The sequence below is a fragment of the Lynx rufus genome, unplaced genomic scaffold (genome assembly GCF_022079265.1).
Source record: "Lynx rufus isolate CCGP_SWC_20201006 ecotype Redwood Valley unplaced genomic scaffold, mLynRuf1.p SCAF_1, whole genome shotgun sequence".
In the NCBI taxonomy this organism is placed as follows: domain Eukaryota; kingdom Metazoa; phylum Chordata; class Mammalia; order Carnivora; family Felidae; genus Lynx; species Lynx rufus.
The window spans coordinates 108,275,774-108,302,931 of record NW_025814823.1 but is presented as its reverse complement, the minus strand read 5'-3'; the positions used below and the strand labels follow the sequence as shown (position 1 = coordinate 108,302,931).

Sequence of the window (27,158 nt, the reverse complement as noted above, 5' to 3'; positions counted from 1 at the left end):
AAACGAAGATACTTTAAGAGACCATTAAGAAAACATCAAACATACTAATATTTGCATTATAAGGGTCCAAAAAGGAGAAATCAAGGAGAAAGGGATAGAAAATTTATAAACTTATTTGAAGAAAATAGCTGAAAACATCCCTAACCTGACAAAGGAAACTGACATCCAAATCCAGGAAGCAGAAAGAATCCCAAAGTCACCCACACTACAATCAAAGTCCAAGCAGTTAAAGAATGTTAAAAGCAGCAAGATAAAAACAAACAAAAAAACTAAATACTACAAGGGAACACTCATAAGGCTATAAACTGATTTTTCAGCAGAAACTTTATGAGCCAGAAGGGAGAGACACAATATTTTCAAAGTGTTGAAGGGAAACAACTTAAAATCAAGAATACACTACACAGCAAAGTTATCACTCAGAACTAAAGGAGAGATAAGCAGTTTCCAAGACAAGCAAAAGCTAAAGAAGTTCACTGCTACCAAACTGGCCTTACAAAAAAATCTTAGAGGGACTTCTTTAAGAAAGAAAAGGCCATAACGTCGAGTGAGAAAATTATGAAAGAAGAAAATCTCACTGATAATAGTAAACATATACAAGCATACTCCAAAAATATTTTGAGTTCAGCTTCTGACTACCACTATAAAGCAAAGAAAAAACATGTGAAGGCTATACAACATGCTACTAAACAACCAATTTCAACAAAGAAATCAAAGAAGAAATCAAAGACCACACGGAGACAAGTGAAAATGAACACAATGATCCATAATCTTTGGGGCACAATGAAAACAGCTCTAACAGGGAAATTTATACCAAAACAGGCCCACCCTAAGAAATAGGAAAAATCTCAAACACTCTAACCTTACCCCTAAAGCAACTACAAAAAGAACAAAATTTAAGGTTAGCAGAAGGAAATAATAAAGATTAGAGCAGAAATAAATGAAACTGATATTAAAAAGAATACACAAGATCCATTATACTGAAAGCTGGTTCTCTGAAAAGACAAAACTAGTAAACCGGTAGCAAGGCTCATCAAGAAAAACAGAAAGAGCTCAAATAAATAAAATCAGAAAAAGGAGGGATGCCTGGGTGGCTCAGTCAGTTAAGTGTCTTTTTGTTGTTGTTGTTTTTTGTTTTTTTAGTGTTTATTTTTGAGGGAGAGTCAGAGCACAAGCAACAGAGGGGCAGAGAGAGAGGAAGACATAGAATCTAAAGCAGGGTCCAGGCTCCGACCTGTCAGCATAGACCCTGACGTGAGGCTCAAACTCACAAGCCCTGAGATCATGACCCGAGCCAAAGTCGAATGCTTAACTGAGACATCCAGGCACCCCATGCTCTGACTCTTGATTTCAGCTCAGGTTGTGAACTCAAAATAAGTTAATAAACAAACTTTAAAAAAATAAATAAATAACCCTTAAAAAAAAAAAAAAGGAAATCAACCCCATTTATAATCACATCAAAAAGAACACCTAGGAATAAATTTAAACAAGGAAGTAAAAAAGACCTGTACTCTGAAAACTGTAAGACAATGACAAAAGAAACTGAAGACATAAATAAATCGAAAGATATCCTGTGCTCATGGATAGCATATATTAATATTAAAAGGTCTATAATACCCAAAGAAACATATACATTAAATGCAATTCATATCAAAACACCAATGGCATTTTTCATTTAACTAGAATGAAGAATCCTAAATTTTATGTGAAACTACAAAAGACCCCAAATAGCCAAAGTGATCTGGACAAAGAAGAACAAAGCTGGATGTATCATGATCCCTGGTTTCAAATTACACTACAAAGCTACAGTAATCAAAACTGTATGGTGCTAACACAAAAAGACAGAGATGGATCCATACCAATACAGTCAATCTTCAACAAGGGAGGCAAGAATATACAATGGGAAAAACAAGTCTCCTGAATAAATGGTGTTGAGGAAATGGAAAATTACAAAGAAAAAAAAAAAAAGAATGAAAGGGGACCAGTTCTTTTTTTAAACATTTTTAATGTTTATTTTTGAGAGTGGAGGGGAGGGAGAGGGAGAAGAAGGGAGAGGAAGAAAGACAGGGAGAGGGGCAGAGAGAAACGCAGACAGAATCTGAAGCAGGCTCTAGGCTCTGAGCAGTCAGCACAAAGCCCTATGTGGGGCTTGAACCCATAAACCATGAGATCATGACATGAGCCGAAGTCGGACACTTAACTGAGCCACCCAGACGCCCCTTAAATATTTTTAAATGTTTTTATTAAGTAATCTCCACGCCAAATTCAGGGCTCAAACTCACAACCCTGAGATTGAGAGCCACATGCTCCAACTGAGCCAGCCAGGCACCCCAAAACTCGTTTTTCTTTTTTCTTTGTTCTTTTTTTTTTTTTTTTTTTTTTAAGTAAGCTATAAGCTCAGCGTAGGGCCTGAACTCACAACCCTGGTAACAGAGTCACATGCTCTACCAAATAAACCACCCTGAAAGTGGACCACTTTCCTTTGCCATATACAAAAACAATCTCAAAATGGATTAAAGACTTAAAAAGTAAGACTGGAAACCACAAAACTCCTTAGAAGAAAACACTGGGAGTAAACTTTTGGATATCAGTTTGAACATTTTTCTGGATGTGTCTCACCAAGCAAGGGTAGCTAAAGCAAAAATAAACAGAACTACCTCAAACTTTAAACTTTAAACTAGAGGATCTGAATAGATAGTTCTCTGAAGAAAACACATGGCCAACAGACATATGTATCACTAACCATCAGGGAAATGCAAATCAGAATCACAATGAGATCTCACCTCACACCTGTCAGAATGGCTAGTATCAAAAAGACAAGAAATAACAAGTGTTAGCCAAGATGTAGAAAAAAAGGAACCCTCATGTGCTACTGGTGGGAATACAAAATGGTGCAGCCACTATGAAAAACAGATTGGTGATTCCTCAAAAAATTGGCAATAGGACTATGACACAATTCAGCAATTCTACTTCAGAGTAGTTATAACAAGGAAAGGAAAATACTAATTTGGAGCAATATACAAACCCCTGCAGCATTATTACAATATCCAAGATACGGAAACAATCTAAATGTCCATCAAAATATGAATGGATAAAGACAATGTAGTGTACACACACACACTAGAATAAACCATAAAAAAGCATGACATCTTTCCTGTGCTACAAGAATGGACATAGAGAGAATTATGTTTAATAAAAAGTCAGACTGAAAAAGACCATACCACATGACTTCATTTTATGAAGGAATAAGGGAATAGGTAAAATAAGGGAAGGGGATTAAAAGGTACAAATTATACCATGTACAGCATAGGGAATATAGTTACTAATATGTAGCAATTTTGTATCATGGTAAATGGTAGCTAAATTTATAGCTGTGATCACTCCCTAATGTATATAAAATGGTTGAGTCACTATGTTGTACATAAGAAACTAATAATATGGTATGTCACTACAGTTAAAAGAAAAAAAAGCATGCATTTTTGAATGATTTCACCATACATACATGTATGTATGTATGACATTGTATGATATGTATGTTATGACAGATTTGTTGGGCAATAACCAAGTAATAAGCTCCAGGAATATAGCAATTAACAACAGAGTAATTTGAATACTTTAAAAAATTTATTACTCACTAACAAGGTTAAATACAAATATGTAGCACGCATGAAACTATAGGCCCATCTTCTATTTCATTTGTCTCCTGAAGATGTAATTCAATTTGGGGTTCCATTCAGTCAAGTACCCCCACCACCCTGCCAAAACCCTACAGATTTGGTGATGAATTACAATCTTACGGACATTACCTCCTAGAGTAAGTGTTATTTCTTATTTCTAATAAGCAATACATATTTCTTATCTCCAGTACGTATTACTACTCATTTCTAAGAGTTTAAAAAATAAACCCTGATGGGGCACCTGGGTGGCTGAGTGGGTCAAGTATCCCACTTCAGCTCAGATCATGATCTTGTGGTGAGTTTGAGCCTGAGCCTGGAGCCTGCTTCAGATTCTGTGTCTCCCTCCCTGCCACTCCCCTACTTGCATTCGCGCTCTCTCTTGCTCTTGCGCTCTCTCTCTCTCAAAAACAAATAAGCTTTAAAAACATTATAAAAAAAAATAAAATAAACCCTGCACATAAAATGATGCAGTAGCAGCCAACAGGAGAGCAATTTGGTGGTGCAAGATGGCTATCTGAGCAGAGACCCAAGCCCCTCCACTCCTTAAACTCACCCGGACTCACACAAACCAAGGTCTGGATGATGGCCATTTCCACCACAAATATTAGATTAGGCAGATCTTCCCCCTGCCCCAACCAAGGGATCATTACCTTACCAATCAAAATAAACAGACATCTGGAGCAGGAAAAAAAGGTAAAATAAAGACAAACACTGAACAATTTACACCATCTGGAGCACAATGCCTCAACTGTACAATACAGAAATGCACACCAAGGGACTATCATTAAAACTGGACTCCAGATACCAGAAGGGGGAGCTCTCCTGCCCTACTACTCCTAGTTAATTGCAATGCCACCAGAGAAGGAGGAAGGAATAATTTCTCCTTGCCCAGCAACAAGCTCAGCCAATAAGAAAATATATACCTCAACCAATGAGAAGCCATCATCATGCTCAACTCAAGCTTTACTCCAAAGGACTTTCCTTCAAAGCAGCTCCCTCCCATCTTTCTCCTTTTCTCAATAAAGTAATGCTCCTCTCCTCTCCTCTTATCTCATCTCCGGACTTGCATATGGTTTTACATACTTGCATTTTGAGATATATTCCAAAATGCAGTACCTTCACTGATGCTGAATAAACTCATTTTGCTAGTAAAATAACTGGCTGTTTTACTTTTAGAGTTGACAGGAAATAACTGTACTAGACGGATATTATTACCACATGAGAGAAGTTCCAGAAAGAGGGAAAAAATAAAACATTTCAAGAGAAAAATAAACATGTTAAAAAATGATGAGAGTAAGTTTTCCCAGAATTAAAGATAAAAGAAGTCACGACTGAAAAGCCCAAAGAGAGGCAGCTGGGTATCTCAATCAGTTAAGTGACAAACTTTGGCTCAGGTCATGATCTTACAGTTCGTGGACTGGAACCCTGACACGGGCTGTGTGCTAACTGCTCAGAGCCTGAAGCATGCTTTAGATTCTGTATTTCCCTCTTTATTTGCCCCTCCCCCATTTGCACTCATGCCCTCTCTTTCTCAAAAATAAACATTACAAAAAAAATTTTTTAAGAAAATTAAAAAATAAGAAAAGCCCAAAGAGCCAGATAAGATACAAAGGAAAAAAAACTCACTGCTGAAAAAATTAAGGTTATGTAAATTGGTAGTACTTTTAGAAACTGTCAAAAATGTGTACATTTAATGTGTATGACTTCTGAAAATCCAGCAATAATTGAGGATAAGGCAGAAAATGCAAAATATTTATATGCACAAAAAATGTTTTATTGCAATACTTCTTTATTTTTATTTTTTTTAATGTTTATTTTTTGAGAGAGACAGAGTGTGAGTGGGGGAGGGGTAGAAAAACAGAGGGAAAAACAGAATCCGAAGCAGGCTCCAGGCTCTGAGCTGTCAGCACAGAGTCCCACGTGGAGCTTGAACCCTTAAGCTTTGAGATCATGACCTGAGCCAAAGTCAGACGCTTGAGGCGTCCCAGCAATACTACTTATGATAGGAGGGAAAAACCCAGACACAACCTAAATGTTGGTAATAATTAAATTATGGCTTAATGATAGATTCTACAGCAGCCACTCTCATAGTGTTGAGAGAAGAGAGTATGTTTAACAAATTTTATTTGAGGACATCTAAAGAGTCCAATAACCGTGAGAAATGTACATTAAAACTACAATGAGCATGTATTTCTTAAATTACTAAAATTTAAAAACCTGTTTTTAAAAATCTGACAAACTTGGTAGCTTGTGCTTCAAATATTTTACCAAGAATAGGCCAGCAACAATTACTTTTTAGATATAATTCACAGGAGTATTAGCTTCCCAGACTTTACAGGGCATTTCTATACTAAAGGAGAATATAACGCAGCTACTCTTATTGAGTAAGCACCTTATGACAGTTTTTTCATTTTGTAAATATTAAAATATAGTTCAGAAAATTTCAACATCCACTAGGCCAAAGAAAGGTCTTATTTCTGGTCGTATTTCTACTAAGTGGTTTATATTTTTATCAGTTTCATTAGCTCAGCTCCACATGAGACCAGTGCCTGCCTTGATTTCTGGAATTCTGCCCCAATTCTTTTCTCCTAGTCCATGTTGCCAGGGTTGCAGCTGCACAACCAATTCTTATTAAAATGTAAGTCTTTGAAATGCATGTCTATGGAAAAGAATATAAAGGATTTCATTATCTTTTCTCAAAACTGACAGGATTAAACCCCCACCCTTCCCAAGCCTTACTACCACTCAGCACCCTTCTTTACCAACTCACACACCAAGTACAGTAAATGCAACTGCTCAGTCTTAAATATTCAAATGAAAAGTCATAAAGAAGTTAATTACACAGTGGTGAAACTTGAAGTCTAGCAAAAATTATTTTTAAATGACTTCTAATACTTACGATTTAATTGTAGGCTACAGCTACAGCTGTATATATCTACAGCTAGATATTCACATAATGATGTAATACTTTTAAATACTACTACTAACTACTTCCAAAGAATAACTACTTCTAAGACAGAAGCAGCAATTCTATGATGATAATGCCAGAATAATGATTTCAGGCACTTCAAGTCAAGAAAACAAAACTGCAATTTACTTAAAATGGAAAATGTTTTACCAGGTATTTTGTAGTAGGACACTCATGACCCTAAAATTTTTTTGGAGGAGAAAAAAAAACCTGAAAAGCAATTTATACCCTTTTTCCATTTTTCACTAGGATCTCATGTACTTTTTTGGTCTGGATAAAATCCTTCAACACTGCTTGACCTTGCTCTTAAAAAAAAATTTATGACTGAATTCATCTTGTGAGAAAAGTTAACACCAAACTGTCAAGACCATGAAGGTAAAACTTTTCAATTAGAAGTAAACAGAGGCAGGGGTGCCCAGGTGGCTCAGTTGGTTAAGCGGCCAACTTAGGTTAACATTATGACCTCTTGGGTGGGTGAGTTCAAGCCCTACGTCGGGCTCTCTCCTGTCAGTGCAGGAGCCTACACTCAGACCCTCTGTCCTGGTCTCTCTCTCTGCCTCTCCCTGGCTCAGATGAGCTCTCTTCCTCTCTCAAAAATGAACATTAAAAATAAATAAATAAACATGTTTTTAAAAAGTAAACAGAGGTCTAATTCTACCTTGCAGAGGAAAAATGACATACAGTTTTTTATTAAAACATCGTACTTTTAATGCTGGTACACAGTTGAAATTCTTATAACATGCAGAACCTGAGAATTTAAACTATGTATGAGAAGGGGCACCTGGGTGGCTCAGTCAGTTGGGCGTCCGACTTTGGCTCAGGTCATGATCTCGCTGTCTGTGAGTTCGAGCCCCATGTCGGGCTCTGTGCTGACAGCTCAGAGCCTGGGGTCTGTTCCGGATTCTGTGTCTCCCTCTCTCTCTCTGACCCTCCCCCGTTCATGCTCTCTCTGTGTCTCAAAAATAAATAAACATTAAAAAAAAATTTTTTTAACTATGTACGAGAAAAGTTAGCATAATTCATTTGGGTTAAATATAGCCTAGTTTGTTCCTGGATCATTCGATCATGGTTAAATAGAAGGAAAAAACAGGAGAGGCACAGTAAAGGGTACTATCCCTTTAAGATCTGATTATAGAACATATACCTAACAACAAAGCATACTGAGCAACGGTTGTAAAAATTGACTACTTGTTTCATTCTAGGTGATCAAAATGAAATCAGATTAAATATACTTGATAAACTTTTTTATTTTTTATTTTTAAAAATTTTTTTTCAACGTTTTTTATTTATTTTTGGGACAGAGAGAGACAGAGCATGAACAGGGGAGGGGCAGAGAGAGGGGGAGACACAGAATCAGAAACAGGCTCCAGGCTCCGAGCCATCAGCCCAGAGCCTGACGCGGGGCTCGAACTCACGGACCGCGAGATCGTGACCTGGCTGAAGTCGGACGCTTAACCGACTGCGCCACCCAGGCGCCCCATTGATAAACTTTTTTAAATATGCAAGGAATTTATGACTATAATGCTTGTTAAAAATGTATATTGGGATCACCTCATACCCATTACAATGGGTAGTATAAAAAAAAACAGTTAAATATAGGTGAGACTGTGAATAAATTGGGAAGTCTTGCACACTGTTGGTAAAATTGTAAAATGGTGCAACTCCTGTAATGAACAATATGAAGATTCCTCAAAAATTGAAAAATAATACCACTAGGTGATCCAGCAATCCCACTTTCAAGTACATCACGTGTGTGTATATATGTATATGTATTTTTTTTAAGTTTTTTTTTTTTTTTACGTTCATTTATTTTTGAGACACACAGAATGAGAGGGAAAGGCAGAGAGAGAGGGGGACAGAGGATGTGACAATGTGGGGGGCTTGAACTCACAAACTATGAGATCACGACCTGAGCTAAAGTCAGATGCTTAACCGACTGAGCCACCCAGGCACCCCTATTTATTTATTTTAATGTTTATTCATTTTTGAGAGAAAGAAAGATATGGAGTGTAAGCAGGGTAGGAGCAGAGAGGGAGACACAGAATTCAAACAGGCTCCAGGTTCTGAGCTGTCAGCACAGAGCCTGACGCGGGGCTTGAACCCACAAACCACGAGATCATGTCCTGAGCCAAAGTCAGACGACTAACCGACTGAGCCACCCAGGCGCCCCTAGGTATATCAGGTATATATTTAAAAGAACTGAAGGCAGAATCTCAAAGAATATGTACACTCTCATGTTCATAGCAGCACTATTTACAAGAGCCAAAAGGGGCAAGGAAGACAAACATCCAACAGCCAATGAATTCACCAACAAAATGTGATCTATACATATAACGGAATACCATTCAATAGTCTTAAAAATCCTGTCACATGCTGCATGGATGAACTTTGAAAACATTATGCTAAGTGAAATAAGCCAGTCACATTATGATTCCACTTATATGAGCAATTCTACTTACATCTAAAGTACTCAAATTCAGAGAAACTTCTAACGTGCTAGCAATAGAAAGTAAAAGGAAGTGGCTGAATGAGTATTTGAGTTTCATTTTTGCAAGAGGAGAGTTAAGAAGATCTGTTCACAACAATGTGAATATATTACTAAACTATACACTTAAAAATGGTTAAGATGCTGGGGCGCCTGGGTGGCTCTGTCAGTTAAGCATCTGACTCTTGGTTTCAGCTAAGGTCGTGATCTCATGGTTCATGAGATCAAACCCCCTATCAGGATCTATGCTGATGGCATGGAGGCTGCTTAGGATATTCTCTCTCTCCGCTCTCTCTGCTTCTTCCCTCCACTCATACTCTCTGTCTCAAAATAAATAGACTTTTTTTTAATGGTTAAGATGGTAATTTTTTTTAAATATTTTTTTCAACTTTTATTTTAGGAGAGAGAGACTGTGCAAGCAGGGGAAAGGGACAAAGGGAGAGAGAGAGAGAGACAATCCCAAGAAAGCTCAATGCTCAGAACAGAGCCTGATACCAAATTCAATCTCACAATCCTGGGATCATGACCTGAGCAAAAATCAAGAGCAGGATGTTCAAGAGACTGAGCCACCCAGGCACCCCAAGATGGTAATTTTTGTTGTATGTTTTATATCACAATAATAAAAAAAAACTTTTTAATGTAATTTAATGTAATGTAAGGTTTCACCCTTAAGAAATTCTGATGAGTTGATAAAGATGAAAATTAGGATAAAGAGGTTTTATTACTCAGTATTACATATTAATTTGTGTGTGTGTTATATGTTTCTTTCTGGTCACATGGGTAATATACCAATATGTTACCATAGTGTAAAACTCTAAAGATGCAAGAGTAGATTATGACAAAATAAATCTCACCATTATCTAGCCACCCAGTTATCCTCCACAGACACAGCCACTAGTATCAACTTCTAGTGTAGCCTTTTACAAGTATTCTATACATACAAAAGAATGTAAATATGTATCATTTTCTTTTTAAAATATTTTCATGTGACTGCATATATCATTTGGCACCTTGCTATTTTCACTTAATACTTCCCTTGGAAAACAGGCAATATCAAGAACTTTTTTAAAACTGCCTACCTCAATTTTGAAGGCTATATTTTATCACATGGGTATAAACAATCTCCAATAGGTGTAAAGCTGAGTTGTTTCTCACCTTTTACTTCCACATACATAATGCATGGAATAATCTTGTACTTTCACACATGTGGAATATGACAGAGTGAACCCAAAACCTAGAGCATTTATCTGTGGTGGTGGATCAAAGAATTTGTAGATTTAAATTTCAGTAGGTATTTTAGATTTTCACAGATATTTTTCAAATCTAACAGAATATACCAAGCTACACACCCACTAACAATCCACTAGAGTATCTGCATTTCCAATCTCTGAAAAATGCCTCAACTCCAATAACATAAAGGGGGGTAAAAATCTGCTTTCCTCCTCTGAAGAGAAGGATCTATTTTGTTTGTTTGTTGTGGACCATTACCCTGCTATAATATACTGCAATTAAAAAAACCAAAAAATGCTTTTCTCTGATCTGAAATGCATTTTTATCATATTCTAAATTTCTATTTCCATTCAGAGTGATTATTAATAGATATGAATTTAACTCATTGTATTACCTATAAAGTTGTTGTTTGGGGATTTTTTTTTTTTTTTTTTTTTTTTTTTTTAAGAAAAAGAGGGAAGGAGGGGCGCCTGGGTGGCGCAGTCGGTTAAGCGTCCGACTTCAGCCAGGTCACGATCTCGCGGTCCATGAGTTCGAGCCCCGCGTCGGGCTCTGGGCTGATGGCTCAGAGCCTGGAGCCTGTTTCCGATTCTGTGTCTCCCTCTCTCTCTGCCCCTCCCCCATTCATGCTCTGTCTCTCTCTGTCCCAAAAATAAATAAACGTTGAAAAAAAAATTTAAAAAAAAAAAAAAGAAAAAGAGGGAAGGAGACCACGAGTAGGGGGTAGGGGGAAGAGGGAGTGAGAGAGAGGGAGTGAGAGAGAGGGAGAGAGACAGAGACAGAGACAGACAAAATATGAATCTTAAGCAGGCACCACACTCAGTGAAGAGCCCAACACAGGGCTTGATCCTACAACCCTGACATTGTGACCCTAGCTGAAATCAAGAGTCAAACGCTCAAATGACTGAACCACCCAGGCAACCCTTCTTTGTTCCTTTCTAGTCTTGGTTGCTTTTGGTCTTTCTTTCCCAAAGATTCCCCTTTAATATTTCTTGCAGGGTGGGTTTAGAGGTCACAAAGTCCTTTAGTTTTTGTCCCGGAAACTCTTTATCTCCCTCTAATTCTGAATGAAGCCTACTGGATAAAGTATTCTTGTATGCCTATTTTCCCATTCAGCACACTGAATATATCATGGTTAGTGAGACCAACAGAAGTTCTTCCCAGAGGCAGAAACTGTTCTCCACATTACTTTCTATGGTGTAGAGAACAACTACAGCTGAAATAAGATTATTCCATAAATAAAGGGAAATAAGGGGTTCAGAATTCCATCCCAAATAAAGAACTTAAAATGAGTGCTTTACTACAGGCTTAGAGCACCAGGATGAAGTGGGACCCAGAATTTGAGAAATTAAATAAATAAATAACACTGGGGCTTGGAAAGATCTTCCTCCCACCCCTACTTTCAACTCATTTAAAAGACCAGCATTTCAGGTAAGTACAAAGATGCATAAAATACAAAACCCATGTGTCTGAGTAAATAGTTAAAAGAAGAGGACTCAAAAGGTCCCATTAAGTGAACCCATTCAACCAAAGAAAAGCACGCATGCTAACCAAGGCCAGCTCAGGCTTGGCAGGTGTATCTAGGTCCTAGACGCTATCAATATCAAGTTTCTTTCCCCAGAAATCCATTCAAATTCTATAGTTTTTGACCTTAAGAGCTTTACTCATAACAGCATCCCAATCCTGATTTTTAACCAAATTACCTCAGCTAGGCTTGACAGTAACTGTCTCCTTTTCAGTGGATAACTCTATAACTCCAGGAAAATATAGAAATCAATACAGAAATGATGAGGTCAACCAAAAGCTACAGCATTAATATTTTATTGCCATTAAATATATTTTAACAACTTACTATTAGGGTATTTTATGTTCTATTTATAAAGGTATTTAACAGATAAGAAAATGTGATAAGCTAAATTTGCAAGTATAATTTATTGGACATTTAAGGATTATTTATGTTTTAAGAAAATTTACTGGTAAATCTGCCTTGTTAAATGCCTGAAATATATGAAGGAATCAGAAAAATGTAGCTATAGCTTATAATATTTAGGAATGTAAGTAATCAGGCATGAAAGTGTTAGTCAATTTGTAAAGAGTAAAATTTACTCTTCCCCATCTACCATTAAAACCCAAAGACAATACCACAGCAACCAGACAACAAAAAGTAATGAAAACTATCCAAATTGGTAAAGAAGTAAAACTGTCACTATTTGCAGATGACATGATAATCCTGAAACTCCTGAAACTCCACCAAAAAACAACTAGAACTGATAATTGAATTCAGTAAAGTCACAGGATATAAAATCAGTGTATAGAAATTCACAACATTTCTATACACTAGTAACAAAGAAGCAGAAAGAGAAATTAAGAAAACAATCCCATTTACAACTACGGCAAAAATAGTAAGATACCTCAGAATAAATTTAACCAAATAGGTGAAAGATCTGTTCTCTGAAAACTATAAAAGACTGATGAAAGAAACTGAAGACAACCCAACCAAATGAAAAGAGATTCCATGCTCATATGTTAGAAGGACAAACCAGGTAAAATGTCTACACTACCCAAAGCAATCTATACACTTAATGCAATCCCTATGAAAATACCAATGGCATTTTTCACAGAACTGGAACAAAAAAATCCTAAAATTTTTATGGAACCACAGAAGACCCTAAATAGCCAAAGAAATCTTGAAAAAGGAAAAACTGGAAGTATCACAATTCCAGACCTCAAGTGACACTACAAAACCATAGTGATTAAAACAGTATGGTACTGGGATAAAAACAGACACACAGATCAATGGAAAAGAGTAGGAAGTCCAGAAAGAAACCCACTAATCATATGGTCAATTAATCTGCAATAAAGGAGGCAAGAACATGCACTGGAAAAAGTCTCTTCAACAAATAGTGCTGGGAAAACTGGACAGCTACAGCAAAAGCATGATACCAGACAACTTTCATACACCCTATATATAAATAAACTCAAAATGGACTAAGACCCTAAATGTGAGACCTAAAACCATAAAAATCCTAGAAGAGAGCACAGGTGGTACTTTCTCTGACACTGATTATAGCAACATTTTTCTAGATATGTCACCTGAGGCAAGGGAAACAAAAGCAAAAACGAACTACTGGAACTACTTCAAACTAAAAAGCTTCTGCACAGCAAAAGAAACAACCAACAAAACTAAAACACAACTTACTGAATGGAGAAGATACCTGCAAATGACACACTCAATAAACAGTATCCAAAATATATAAAGAACTTATATAACTCAACACCAAATGAACCAAATAATCCAATTGAAAAATGGGTAAGGGCACCTGGGTGGCTCAGTCTGTTAAGCATCTGACTCTTGATTTTGGCTCAGGTCATGATCTCATGGTTTTTGAGATCAAGCCCCACATTAAGCTCTGAGCTAACTCTGCTGGGCTCTGTGTGGGGCCTGCATGAGAGTCTCTCTCTCCCCCTCTCTCTCCACCCCTCCCCTCCTTTTGCTCTCTCTCAATATAAATAAACTTAAAAAAAATTTTTTTTTCAATACAAATGGGAAGAATAGGGGGTGCCTGGGTGGCTCAGTTGGTTAAGCATCCGACTCTTGATTTTGGCTAGGGTCATGATCCCAGGGTCACAGGATCAAGTCCTGTGTCAGGCTCTGTGCTAAGTGTGGAGCATGCTTGAGATTCTCTCTCTCTCTCTCTCTCTCTCTCTCTCTGTCTCTGTCTCTGTCTCTCTCTGCCTCTCTCCCCTATATTCACGCTCTCTTAAAAAACAAAAACAAAAAAAGGGCAGAAGAAGACATGAATAGACACTTCTCCAAAGACATACAGATGGCTAACAGACACATGAAAAGATACTCAACATCATCCATCATCAGGGAAACTGCAAATTAAAACCACAATGAGATCTTTCTTCATACCTGTCAAAAATAAAAAAGACAACAAGTGTAGACAAGTATGTGAAGAAAAAGAAACCTTCGTGCACTATTAGTGAGACTGCAAATTGGTACAGCTATTGTGGAATACAGCATGGAGGTTCCTCAGAAAATTAAAAATAGGACTACCCCATGATCCAGTAACCACATTTCTGGTTACTTACTCAAAGAATATAACACCGCTAATTCGAAGGGATAAATGCACCCCTATGTTTACTGCAGCATTATTTACAACAGCAAAACTATCGAAGGAGCCCAAGTGTCCACCAACAGATGAATGGATAAAAGATGTGGCACACACACACATACACAGGAATGTTAGCCATAAGAAAAGAATAAAATATAGCTATTTGTATCAACATGGAGTGAGAAAGCATAATGCTAAGTCAAATAAGCCAGAGAAAAACAAATCTTGGATGATCTCGCATATATGTGGAATCCAGTAAACAAATCAGCAAGGCAAAAAAAAGAGGGAGACAAACCAGAAAACAGACTCTTAATTATAGAGAAAAACTGATGGTTACAAAAGGGGAGATGGGTCAAGGGATGGGAGAAATAGGTGAAGAGGATTAAGAGTACAGTTATCTTGATGAATGCTGAGTAATACAAAGAATTTTTAAATCACTATACTGTATACCTAAAAGTAAAATAACACTGTATGTTAACAACACTATAATTAAAATAAAATACCCAAAGACAGTATACACAGTACTCAACTTGTTCTGAGTTCTATGGGTCAACCATTTTTAAAGAAAACCATAGAAAGATAACCATAGGAATGTGGCCTTGAGTGGAAAATTTCTATACCCACCCTAATATCAACACATTTCCTTTAATTAGTATCATTCCCTATAAGCATTTCTTCAGTGAACATGTGCATTAAAACCATTCACAATTATTAGATGGTTAATAATAAAATTAAAATAGGTATCTTGCATAGGACTACTTTTTAAAGAAATGGCTCCTTTTGTAAAAGCACATCTTATATCTACAGAGCACAAAACAAGCAGAGCATTTTCTCATGCTGCCAGGAAAACACTCGTTAATCAAAACCACAAAAGGGCTGCTTTTCTGATTTCCTCACAGAAATCACAGCCTTTACAGTGAGAACATACAGCAATAGCTACAATAAATTCCAGCTGCTGTGGTAAGGATTATTATACTATGGTTAGCTGCTGAGTGGGCCCAACACGGACCCACCAATTCTATTTACTTAAGCAAAGCATAGCTCCTCAAATGGCAATTATGTCCAGATAATTATACCCTAGACCATTAACCAAAATAACTAGAAATTTAATATCAGTTTCCATTCCCTTAAACTATAACACTATTATAAGACTTTCAAAAATATTTTCTAGCTATAGATAGAGACAGATATTTTGGATCATACTGACAAAATTGAAGAGTAATTCCAATTATTCCATTCCTTAGATATCTCCCAAACTCCTCCTTTATAGCTATTTGCAAGTTTAACAGGAGAAACTCTGAACCATTCAGGGGCAATATTTGAATGGGACAATCACATTCTACCTCTGTATTTTAATAATTTTCTATAATATGCATATTTCCTCATTCTCTCACATTTGGTAAATGAATTAGTCCTCGTGTGTGTGTGTGTGTGTGTGTGTGTGTGTGTGTGTGTGTGTGAGAGAGAGAGAGAAAGAGAGAGAGACAGAGAGAGAGAGACGGAGGGAGGGTTGGATGGAAGGAGGGAGAAAGTATGAGAGAGAGAGAGATAGCGCTCGTGCGAGAGAACTAAGAGAAATACCTAAACCCACCAGCGAACTACTGAAAGAGTGGTACCTACAGCAAAATGCTATCAAGTCAGAATGGGAAAATGGTAGGATCAGAAATCAGCTAAATGACCATGAAACCAGGAAACTACAACAATACTACATATCTATTTTCTGGGTTTTTTCCACTTCTAAAATTGATACAACATTTTCCTATCATTAGTCATAATACAGGCTTATTATCAATATGCCTCACTAATCAGATAATTATAAAAATTAACATATTGAACATATATTCACTGAACTCCTACTACATGCTAGCCCCACATAAAAATTTTTAAATATATATTTAAAATAAATACAACTCAGCAAGTTACAAATTATAATAAACTTATTTTTTAAATGTACAAAAATGAATACTGCCAGAGGTAAGACGTGCATACATTATCAGAGATTAAAAATGAGTGCGGTATAAGTAGGTAGAAATAACAGTAATTTTTAGTTTCAGCCATTATGACACAGCAACAATTAAGACTTTAAAATCTGGCCTACATAGACATCCAAAAAGAATTTTAAAAAAACTCTTAATAAAACAGAAGTACTTTGCTCTCTTTCCTATTTTATTTATGAAGAATACTACTAAGGGCTGGCATCATGCTCAGTGGTGAAAAACTATATTCAATTAATGTAAGCATTTAGTGAAACATCAGATGTTTTAAATTAATTAACAAGATGCTCACTGTTATCACAATGTTCTAGAAGTTCTAGATAATGCAACTAGTAAGTGAACCAATATGATATAAAGTCTGAAAAGGATAAGCAAAATTCAATATTATGTATGTTTATAAATAAGGACTTTATTCCCAGAAAAGCTAAGTCAATCAGCAAGACTATTAGAAATATTAAGTGGGGGCGCCTGGATGGCTCAGTCGGTTAAGCATCTGACTTTGACTCAGGTCATGATCTCACAGTTCATGGGTTCCAGCCCCACGTTGGGCTCTGTGCTCACAGCTTTATATTCTGTGTCTCCCTCTCTCTCTGTTCCTCCCCACTCATGCTCTCTGTCTCTCAAAAATAAATACATGTTAAAAAATTTTTAAAAGAAAGAAATATTAAGTTAATTTAGTTAGGTTAGCTGATTAAACTTCCCAATAATAATCTTACTAATGTTAATAAATAGGTGAGTTTAAGGAATACAACACAATGAAGAGGCAGTGCAACAGAGGTTAATACACACATGGATCTCAGAGCCAAACAGATATGGATTATAATCTCAATTCTACCACTTCCTAGCTGCATAAACTGCTATAAAGTCACCTAATGTCTCTAAATTTTTTCAAGTATAAAAATGAAGAGGGGCCTCTAGGACTGAGTCCTTATCAATGCTGGCTGCAAAGCTAACTCCACAGGCACGGGGCAGAGGGGCAAGGTAGCTACCACCCCTGTGGCTGGTGGGAGAGCTGTTCCAGGGAAGGGGGTGTGTAGGGAAAGGAGGGTTGGGGAGCCGTTGCTCGCTTTTCAAATTTTGGAGGGTAGCACAGCAGCTACCCCTCAGGCGGATGTACCTGGTTCCTGGAGTGACAAAAAACCCTGTTTAATCTAGAAAAAGAAATAAATGCCCAATACTGAGCAGGCCTCACTGGAGGAGGAGGAGCAACCACACAAAGAAAACTGCCTACACTGGCCTAGACCTGAAACCCAATATCACAGCCACCACTGTTCTAGCTTCCCTGAAGGAGCAGCTCACCTAAGGAGTCATCTCCTTGGAGATCAAGAGATGTGCAAATACTGATATGAACAAACCTAGAGTTTTTGATGCCATCCATCCCAACAACAACCTCATCAGGACAGAGTCAGCACAAGGGACCCTCTATTCACCATGAAAGATCATTGGGTAACTCAAGAAGTTCAACACAAATGAATTCTTATTCTGACAGTGAAAACCAGGAAGCAAGGAGTTTCCAAGACAGCCAGAATCTGGGTAAGACAAACAAGAGACCACAGCATTCGCTCACAGTTCAACCAGTAACCATTTAGTGAGTAATTCAAGAGCTGAAGGGCAAACACTAGTTCAACCATGAGTAGCCAATCAGGCCATGAGAAGAGTTAGTTCAGCTCCATCTAGGGCACAGTCGTTCTTATGTTACCAGGACAGGTATGTCTTCCTCAAAGGGGTCAGTGAGAACTTCTCTGGATAGTAGATTTGGCTCTCCGTCACTGAGACTCAAGACCACCGAACCCCAGGGCATCTTCCTCCACCCCATTACCTGCTCAGTGGGCAGCGTCTCCATACTCTAAACAGAGAGTCAGCTCCCCAACAGTTGTACATCAGACTGTATTAGTCACCACCCTACACTCCTCCAATCCCGAAAGACCAATCCCTCAGTACCAAACTGCCACCAGAGCAGGGTCCCCACTGACCCTGATGGTCAAGCTCAAGCAGCTTCCCCATCCAAAGGCCAAGTGGGGTCATTGTCCTGCAGTGATGACCACTATACCACACATCTGGGACCTTCACTGAAAAGGACTGTTCATGACACAGAACAATGTGGACAGCAGCATCGTGCCATTACAAGTATGGTTCCTCATCAGCCAGACAGCCTGACAGGCTTACTGTTCCTAGGCTAGTCAGCCCAACCAACTTGGGCAAGACCTTCATTCTGCTGTGTCTCCCAAACTGCTCATCACTACTATATATGGAGGGAAGACCCAGTACAGCCCAAGGTTATCGCAAACCAAACCACGAAACCATGGAGCTCTAAGGATTACAGGCAGCACTGTATTGCACAGGTACAGTAAGTATTGAAAATGTGCAAACGATATCCAGACAACAAAGCACCCTTACATACCAAAAAAATAATGATGCTCTGAACACAACAGCTAGCCACACAGAGCCCTACAGTCCAATCCAACACTGAGTGCAGGAGTGCAGATGTAACAGGCTTCACCATGCAGCACCACCTGATGATGGCACCACAAGATCCACAGCAATAGACCGTATTCAGACAGACCCCAGGGAGTGCCTGGCATGTTCAAAAGTTGGGTCAAGTCGCTCACATGTTGCAACACCATTCCCATCAGTTCAGGCAGATGCAGTGGCCTACCTGCATCACCTGTGCTCTGGCAACAATAAAGTGCAGAAGGTGGTGTATAGGTTAGGAAGAATCAAGCATTTGGTGCACCTTCTTGATGACAAGAGTTTTGGAACTTTGGCGGAATGCTGTGGTGCTCTCTGAAACCTCCTTTTTGCCAGTCTTACAGATGAAAAATAAAATACCAATCAAGAATGTTGGTGAGATATCTGCCTCGTTCCAACTGGTAAGAAAATCTACTGATAAAGTAAGGAAATTTGTATAGGAGTTCTTTGGAATTTATCTCCACAGGATACTGTAAAGGTGACAATCGACTGAGATACTCTCTCAATCTTAACAAAAAGTGTGAATATTCCAGTTCTTCTGAATGCAGTAATTCTTCTTTTGATGCTGATCATAATCAGACTTCACTTGTTCTGCCTAATTCTGTAGGGGAGGGAGGGAGGGAAGAAGCAAATGCAAAATCCTATGAGGGGCTGGCAGACTCACATCGGCATGTGATTCGCACATGTATGAACACATCTAATTACAACAGCAACACTGTGGTGAACTGTGTTTGCACCCCCAAGAAACCTATCCTATCAGCCTGGCTGCTGGGATGACTTAACTAGGAAAAGAGTCTCCCAGCAAGGACATAGACCCAGGCTGACAGGGGGAGAAGAAAAAGAGAAGGACATAAAGAGATCAATGAGATGAAGTTGGTCATATCCCCAAGTTGTCAAAGTTCTCCAAGGGGACGAGATGCTGTGGCATCCAACAATGGTAAAACGGTATCTGATTCTTCCACCAGAAAGTTCCAACCCAGCCAACTTGAAAAGCTCTGCTAGATCTCTCCAGAAGCAGTCTTCTGGAAACTAGATGTTTACAGCATACATCCTGGTGGCCATCCACAAAGAAAAAGGGCTGCCCATCCTTATAGAACTTCTAAGGGCAGATAATGATAGAGCTACTCCATGTGAAGCAATTGCTTTCAGGAATATGGTGCAAGATGTTCAGAACAAGAAGCTCACAGGTAAATATACCATGAGACCTAACCAACTGGCTTCCCAGTAGCCCTGGTCCTCATGTGCTGTCTGACGAGATCACGGAAGCCATCTGCTATACCAGGTCCCTCCAGCCTGTATCCAGCTCACTCAGTAGTAACCCGCAGATGCAGGGTCGGATGCAGGCACCCACAGGACTCTACAGACTGAGGCTGGGCTGGTTCTGTCTGCATTCCAGGCCCTTCCTCTCTTCATGATGCAGTTCTGTGTATGGAGCACTTCATACAGCTGCAGGCATCAATTACTACTACCCCAATAAACTGGAATTGTGGAAGGAAGGAAGGAAGGAAGGAAGGAAGGAAGGAAGGAAGGAGGGAAGGAAGGAGGGAGGGAGGGAGGGAGGGAGGGAGGGAGGGAAGGAAGGAAGGAAGGAAGGAAGGAAGGAAGGAAGGAAGGAAACAATAAACCTGCACGAGGTCACTAGCAAAATCATGGAGAACAACAAAGTCCTTGTTGACTCAAGGGAGAAAGAAAAGCTAGTGAACACAACCAAAGGCAGAGGAGACAGATCATCTCTCAAAGTGGTAAAGGCAGCAGCCCAGCTCTTGAATACATTATAGCAATATTAGGACCTCCAAAGCATTCATGAAAAAGATGGATGCAATCAAAACCATTTTTTTACACCTTCATTGTACATTGCAGACCAATTCAATTCACATTCTTCCTTGTCTACCACTAACCAACAGATGTCACCCATCAGTCCGTCAGCAGCACTTCCTCCTCACGAATACTGTTAAGAATCAGAGACCCTCACTCTGAATACAACAGGATCCAGCCACCTATGCAGTATTTTAAGAGCCAAAAGGAAACCACATATAAAGGCTTACACTCAGGCTCCAGCAAATCTTCACCAATTTACATCAGTTCCTATTACTCACTAGCAAGAAAACAAAACAGATGGCTACAGGATACTAGCTGTATTGTAGTCAAGATGATTTCAAAAGAGGGGTGCCTGGCTGACTCAGTTTTAAGAGTGACTCTTGATCTTAGAGTTATGGGTTCAAGCCCAACATGGAATGCAGAGATTACGTAAATAAATTTTTTAAAAAAAGAAAAAGATGATTTCAACAGAATTGTATTTGTAGAACTGTATTTCCAGTCTCCTCATAGCTATGAAGATCCTTATTTTGATGATGACTAAGTTCACTTTCCAGCTATTTACTGATTATCCAACACAGTATGGACTGAAATCAACCACAAATTATATAGACTTTTATTCCATTAAAGGACCTTCTTAAGAGCAGAACAGTACCCAGAGTCTCCAGACTTGTGGGTGTAGTATCAAGATGCTCAGCAGAAATCTTTCTAATCTTGTTTAGAATGAGAAGAAAAATACACTTGCTGATCTGCTGATGAAATGTGAAAGTGAAATATAAAGAATGAGTGAAGAGCGTTTCTTTTTTGAAGACTTATCAGTGAAGTGAGGAAACCTTTGGGAGAGAGCACTTTGACTTTCTAAGCTCTATTTAGGTGTCAGAACTAATTACTTATAGACTCTTTAGTCTGGTAAAGGTGTGGGCAATGCAAGGAGAGGTTTGAGAAATGAGTGAAAAGAGATGGGGGACGTGTAGGTAAAATGAAATTAAAGGGGATTTTTAAAATGTGCATAAAGTTATGTTCTGATAGTATGAATAGACAGTCAGTAGAGCATGTGACTCTTGATCTATAGGGGTTGTGAGTTCAAATCCCACAATGGGTGTAGAGCCTACAAAAGAAAAGAAAGAAAGAAGAAAAAAAGTAAAGAAAGAAAATGGATGGTCTTCATGTTTTATTGCTATTAGAAAAAAAAATTTGTTCAAGAATTAAGATAATGTTGAAAAGTGTACAGAACTTGGCATTTACTCATGTAAAGTATTATTTGCATTTTTCCTTTAAAATTTTTTAATGCTTATTTATTTTTGACACACGGAGAGAGAGAGAGAGAGAGAGCGTGCAAGTCAGGGTGGGGGAGTTAGACAGAGAGGGAGTCACAGAAATGGAAGCAGACTCCAGGCTCCACACTGTCAGCACAGAGCCCAACACAGGGCTTGAACTCATGGACTGAGAGATCATGACCTGAGCCAAAGTTAGACACTTAACAGAATGAGCCACTCAGGCGCCCCTATTATTTGTATTTTTAATAACAGAAACCAACTTGTCCCTTAAGTTAAAAGATACAAATACACAGTGTATGCACTATATTAACCTTTCTAAAATCTGAAGAATTGTGAAACCCCCACAAATATATCTGGCCCCAAGATTCTGAATAAGGAAAACAAAAAGATTTTAAATAAAGGCATAAGGTGTGTATATTTCCTAATGCTTTATTAGGAAAAACTGATTAGTGAGAATTTATATATATATTTTTTAAGGACTGCCAGACTCCAGGTTCCCCACAATTGTTTGTTTTACCAGCTTCAGAAGTACCAAGGGCTCAGTAGGAGTCTCCATCAAACAGCTAATTACAAGAGACGATGGATACTCCTTTTCTTCCACAACCCTAGCCTCAGTTAATAACAGATCATTAGGAGCGCGAGTGGCTCAGTCGGTTAAGCATCTGACTTCAGCTCAGGTCATGATCTCTCAGTCCATGAGTTCAAGCCCCACATTGGGCTCTGTACTGACAGCTCAAAGCCCGGAGCATGCTTCAGATTCTGTGCCTCCCTTTCTCTTTGCCCCTCCCCCCCACACACTCCTTCACTCAAAAATGACTAAATGTTAAAAAAAAAAAAAATTTTTTTTTAAAGAGATCATCAATCCTCAGTTAATAATCCTACTCTACACTAGTAGGATCATTCAGGTAATGATAGCCTATTCTAGTTAACAGTAAGCTCCTTAGCAATGGCATGGACAATGTATTTATTCACCACCTTCTACTTAATCGTAGAATCCTTGGAATCAAACAATGAATGGCCTGCTTTATCTGCCCCCTTACACAACTGATAATGGATTGCATTATCAGAGACTTACTTACCTAATTCACAAAGTCCCTTGAGTTATCATTATACAGTTTAAAATGGGTGATGATAAAGGATGTATCAGTCAAGATGTTTTCATACACAGGGGCGCCTGAGTGGCTCAGTCAGTTAAGCGTCCAACTATTGGTTTGAGTTCAGGTCATGATCTCACAGTTTGTGGGACTGGGTTCCAAGTCAGGCTCCTCGTTGACAGCACAGAGCCTGCTTAGGATTCTCTTCTCTCCCTCTCTCTCTGCCCCTCTTCCCCTAACTTGTGTTCTGTCTCTCTCTCTCAAAATAAACAAACTCTCTTTTGAGAGAGACAGAGAGAGAGAGAGAGAGAGAGAGAGCATGTGAACAAGCAAGGGAGGAACAGACAGAGAAGGAGACAGAGGATCCAAAGCTCACAGCATAGAGCCTGATGTGGAGCCTGAACTCACAAACTGCAAGATCATGACCTGAGCTGAAGTCAGACGCTTAACTGACTGAGCCACCCAGGCACCCCTTTGTTTCTTCCTATCTTTGGCCCTTATTCCTATTATTAGTATCAAAAACAGAACATAAACTATTCTGTTTATAACACAGAAGACAGTGAAATTTATTAGACTGAAAACCAAAAATCAAATACATAGGAAAAGATCTGATTTTGGCAGTCAAGTTGAAGAAAAACAAAACATTTTTTTAGAATAGAACTGATTACTTGAAAATGTATTACACACCAATCATCTTAAAAGCCAAACTTCATTTATAATCCTCCAGGGAAGTAGTGTGGTTAAAGAAAAGAATTTGAATTAAAAGACAATCTCCATAATTATTCAATTCTGTAGATTGGTTTTTCAAATACTAAACTGTTCAAACAATTCAATTCAGTAAATATGCACTGATGGCTTTATTAAGAAGATAATACTAATGTAAGACACAGCAGGAATATAAGCACAGCCCTTGACTTCACAAAATTTATAATGTGCTAGAAAAGCGACATACATAAACAAGTATTACTGGACAGGACAGGACCTAATCAAGCATAAATAAATGCATGACACACTAAAGACAGCGGATAATCAGTGGAGAAATCAAATGAGAGGATTTCTGCAGCAAGTTAACAGTAAGGAAATTGATTATTTCACATCACAAGTTAGGGTAATTCTAGGTATATTACATGGAGCTCCCAGTTCTACTTCTCTGCACTCTTCTTGCCTCTGCCCTCCTTTCCATAAGGGCATCACTTTCAGTCTAGTAACAAAATGGCTACAGCAGTTCCAGAGGTCAATCCAGATAAAACCATCTTTACGGAGAAGAGGGATCATCTCTTTTCTTCTTTCTCAAAACCAAGAAAACCTCTCCCAGCATCTTCTTAAGACTTCTTTCTATGACCAACTGGCCAAAACTAGATCGATTCCTAAAACAACCACTTCCAACAGCAATGACATCTACCATTAACCAAGATTAGAGTGGATGCTGTTAAGTATCATGACCATCATTTTAACGTGAGCTGAACATTTCAAGGACAGGCCTTGGAGAAAGGTATAATTTGACAGAGAAATAAAGAAGAAAAATACAATGCCAAAGGAATAGATGTGCCTAACTTAAGAAAAAAGTCTGACTGCAAACATACGTTAAATACAGTTAGGGATAAAGTGTCTTCCTAAACTGCACTGTTGTCATTCTCTGTGATACAAAAATTAACTTACTATTCAACAGTGAGTAAATGGTAAGAACAAAAGAGGAGGAGTGCTCTTTTTATGGAAAGGATATAGTTAATTATCAGTGGGGATAGTCAAACTTACCACTCCTTGTCAATGGAGTCACCCATTCAGCTATCTCTAGGTTGAGAACATTCCATATTACACATACAGATGACTGCAGATTCTATGAATAGCAGTTGGTTCTTGAAGGTTTCTTCTCATTTGGGTTCAGTCAAATGGGTTTCAGTTAAATGTCCACAAACTCACAGTTGGCCCGATCTACAAATGAAAGCATGCAATTAGGAGGCAAAAAGCTATAGGGAGCAATTCCCTCTTCCACCATCTATAAGTAACTGACCTATAAGAAAACTGAATTTAAATACCAGATTCATTAAGTGCCATGTTCAAGTTAAGCAACTTGCATTTCAAAGGTTGTAATGTGCTTATTACAGTTACCACCCTCTTCACATCATATAAATTTATTGTTGTGTTCATAGTATACCAGGTCCAAGGCTTACCATAGATTGCTCACGAGGTAGAATCTAACACATATGTATGGTGGACCAAATAAGGATGACCTACATAGCATGTAGGATATATACATATATAGGATAGCTACCTATAAATCAGAAGACTCGACATGAAAACCAGTATTTCTGACCTCTCTTGGAGGGGAAAAAAAAAAAAAAAAAAAAAAAGGTCAGAAGATCCAGCAATGCCGGGCCCACATTCCCACATGGTAACAATCTGTTGGAGCTGATTAGCAGCTAATCCTTCAGATGGGACATAGGCTTTGCAGTTGCCTGCAGATGTCATCACTCTCTTATAACACAACTCAATTATCTGTATGGATCCTGCTGGCCTGGGATGTTGCAAACTCTGCTATAAAATCATAAAAGCTCAGAGGGAACATTTATTACTGTCAAAGTGAAGCATGTTTTTCTGCCTTGACAATACAACAGGGACAGCTATATTGGCTTTGGAGTCAGAGGGCCCTAGGTTTGAGTTCTAATTTTGCATACAACTAGTTTGGGACTTCAGGCATATTTTTAACCTAAGATATATGTTATACATATTTATAAAACTCCAAATAAACATATAAGCACTTAACAGTCAACAAAAGGCCTAAAATCTACCATGTCCAAATTGAAATGAAAATCCCAAATTCACGGCTTCCTCAGTCTTCTGCATCTCAGTAAGCTGCAATGTGATTCATGTGCATAAGCCTCAAACCTCAAAATCCTTATACGCTTTCCTTCATTCTCACAAAACCAGTACCAAGGCACTGGGTTCTCTAAAATATATAATTTGAATGGACTCTTGGAATCCCCTAAAAACAAATAATTCCTCCTTCAGAATCAAATACTTTCCTGAAATTGCCTACAAATTCAACTATTTAAATAATGGTACTTTGAAGTTTCAAGGTTCCATATTATGAGGAATATTAGTATTTCATTTTAAAAAAATGATGGAGGTACCTGGCTGGCTCAGTCAATAGAACATGCAACTCTTGATCTCAGGGTTGTAAGTTAGAGCCCCACAATGGCTGTGAAGATAGCTTATAAATAAAATCTTTGGGGTGCCTGGGTGGCTCAGCTGGTTGAGTGTCTGACTTCAGCTCATGATCTCATGGTTTGTGGGTTTGAGCCCTACATCGGGTTCCACACTGACAGTGCAGAGCCTGCTTGGGATTCTCTCTCTCCTTCTCTCTCTGCCCCTCCCCCACTCATGCTTTCTCTTTCTCAAAATAAAAAACTTGAAAACTTTTTAAATAAAATAAAATCTTAAAAAAAATGAAGACAAAATACTGGGGATAATATGTACCACTCCTTGCAAGATACTGACCCATTACATTTTGTAAGCTTACACATTTCTTCCAATCTAAAATGACAATGAACTAGGACACTATACTTCATCTGAAGATGAAACTAAGCAACAGATGGTTAGAATTAAAAAATCAACTGTTTCTATAGAACAGCTGTTCAAAGAAATCAGAAAATTAATTTTTGAAAATAATTCTATTTAGTATCACTGGAAAATAGGAAATAATTAGAATTATCAAATGATGTACAAAGAGGACAAATAGATACAGTACTGTATTCATGAATTCAATGACCTTTACATGTCAATTCTAATCTGAGCAAGATTCCATGCACTTCTAATCAAAATCCAAGCAGTGTTAACAGAAATTGACAAGGTGAATCAAAAATTCATATGGAAATGTATATGAACTAGAATGGCCAAAACAACCTCAAAGATCAATTATATTCGAAGATTCGTTATAAAACTGCAAATATCAAGACAGTGTAGTACTGAAGAGAAACAAATAGATCAATGAAACAAAACTGACAGTCCAGAAATAAAGCTACATATATATGGTC

At 38.2% G+C, this 27,158-nt stretch overlaps 1 protein-coding gene and 1 pseudogene across 5 annotated transcripts in view; one reads left to right on the top strand and one right to left on the bottom strand.

The window, feature by feature from the left end:
- Positions 1-27,158, bottom strand: part of CDC42SE2 (CDC42 small effector 2) — a 188,871-nt gene that overhangs the window by 115,889 nt on the left and 45,824 nt on the right. For all 5 annotated transcript variants that reach the window (XR_006962815.1, XM_047084308.1, XM_047084315.1 and 2 more), the window contains exon 2: positions 24,880-25,056. The gene's annotated coding sequence lies outside the window, so the exon portion shown is untranslated. The remainder of the gene's footprint in view (positions 1-24,879; positions 25,057-27,158) is intronic.
- Positions 17,637-21,435, top strand: LOC124515451 (plakophilin-4-like; annotated as a pseudogene).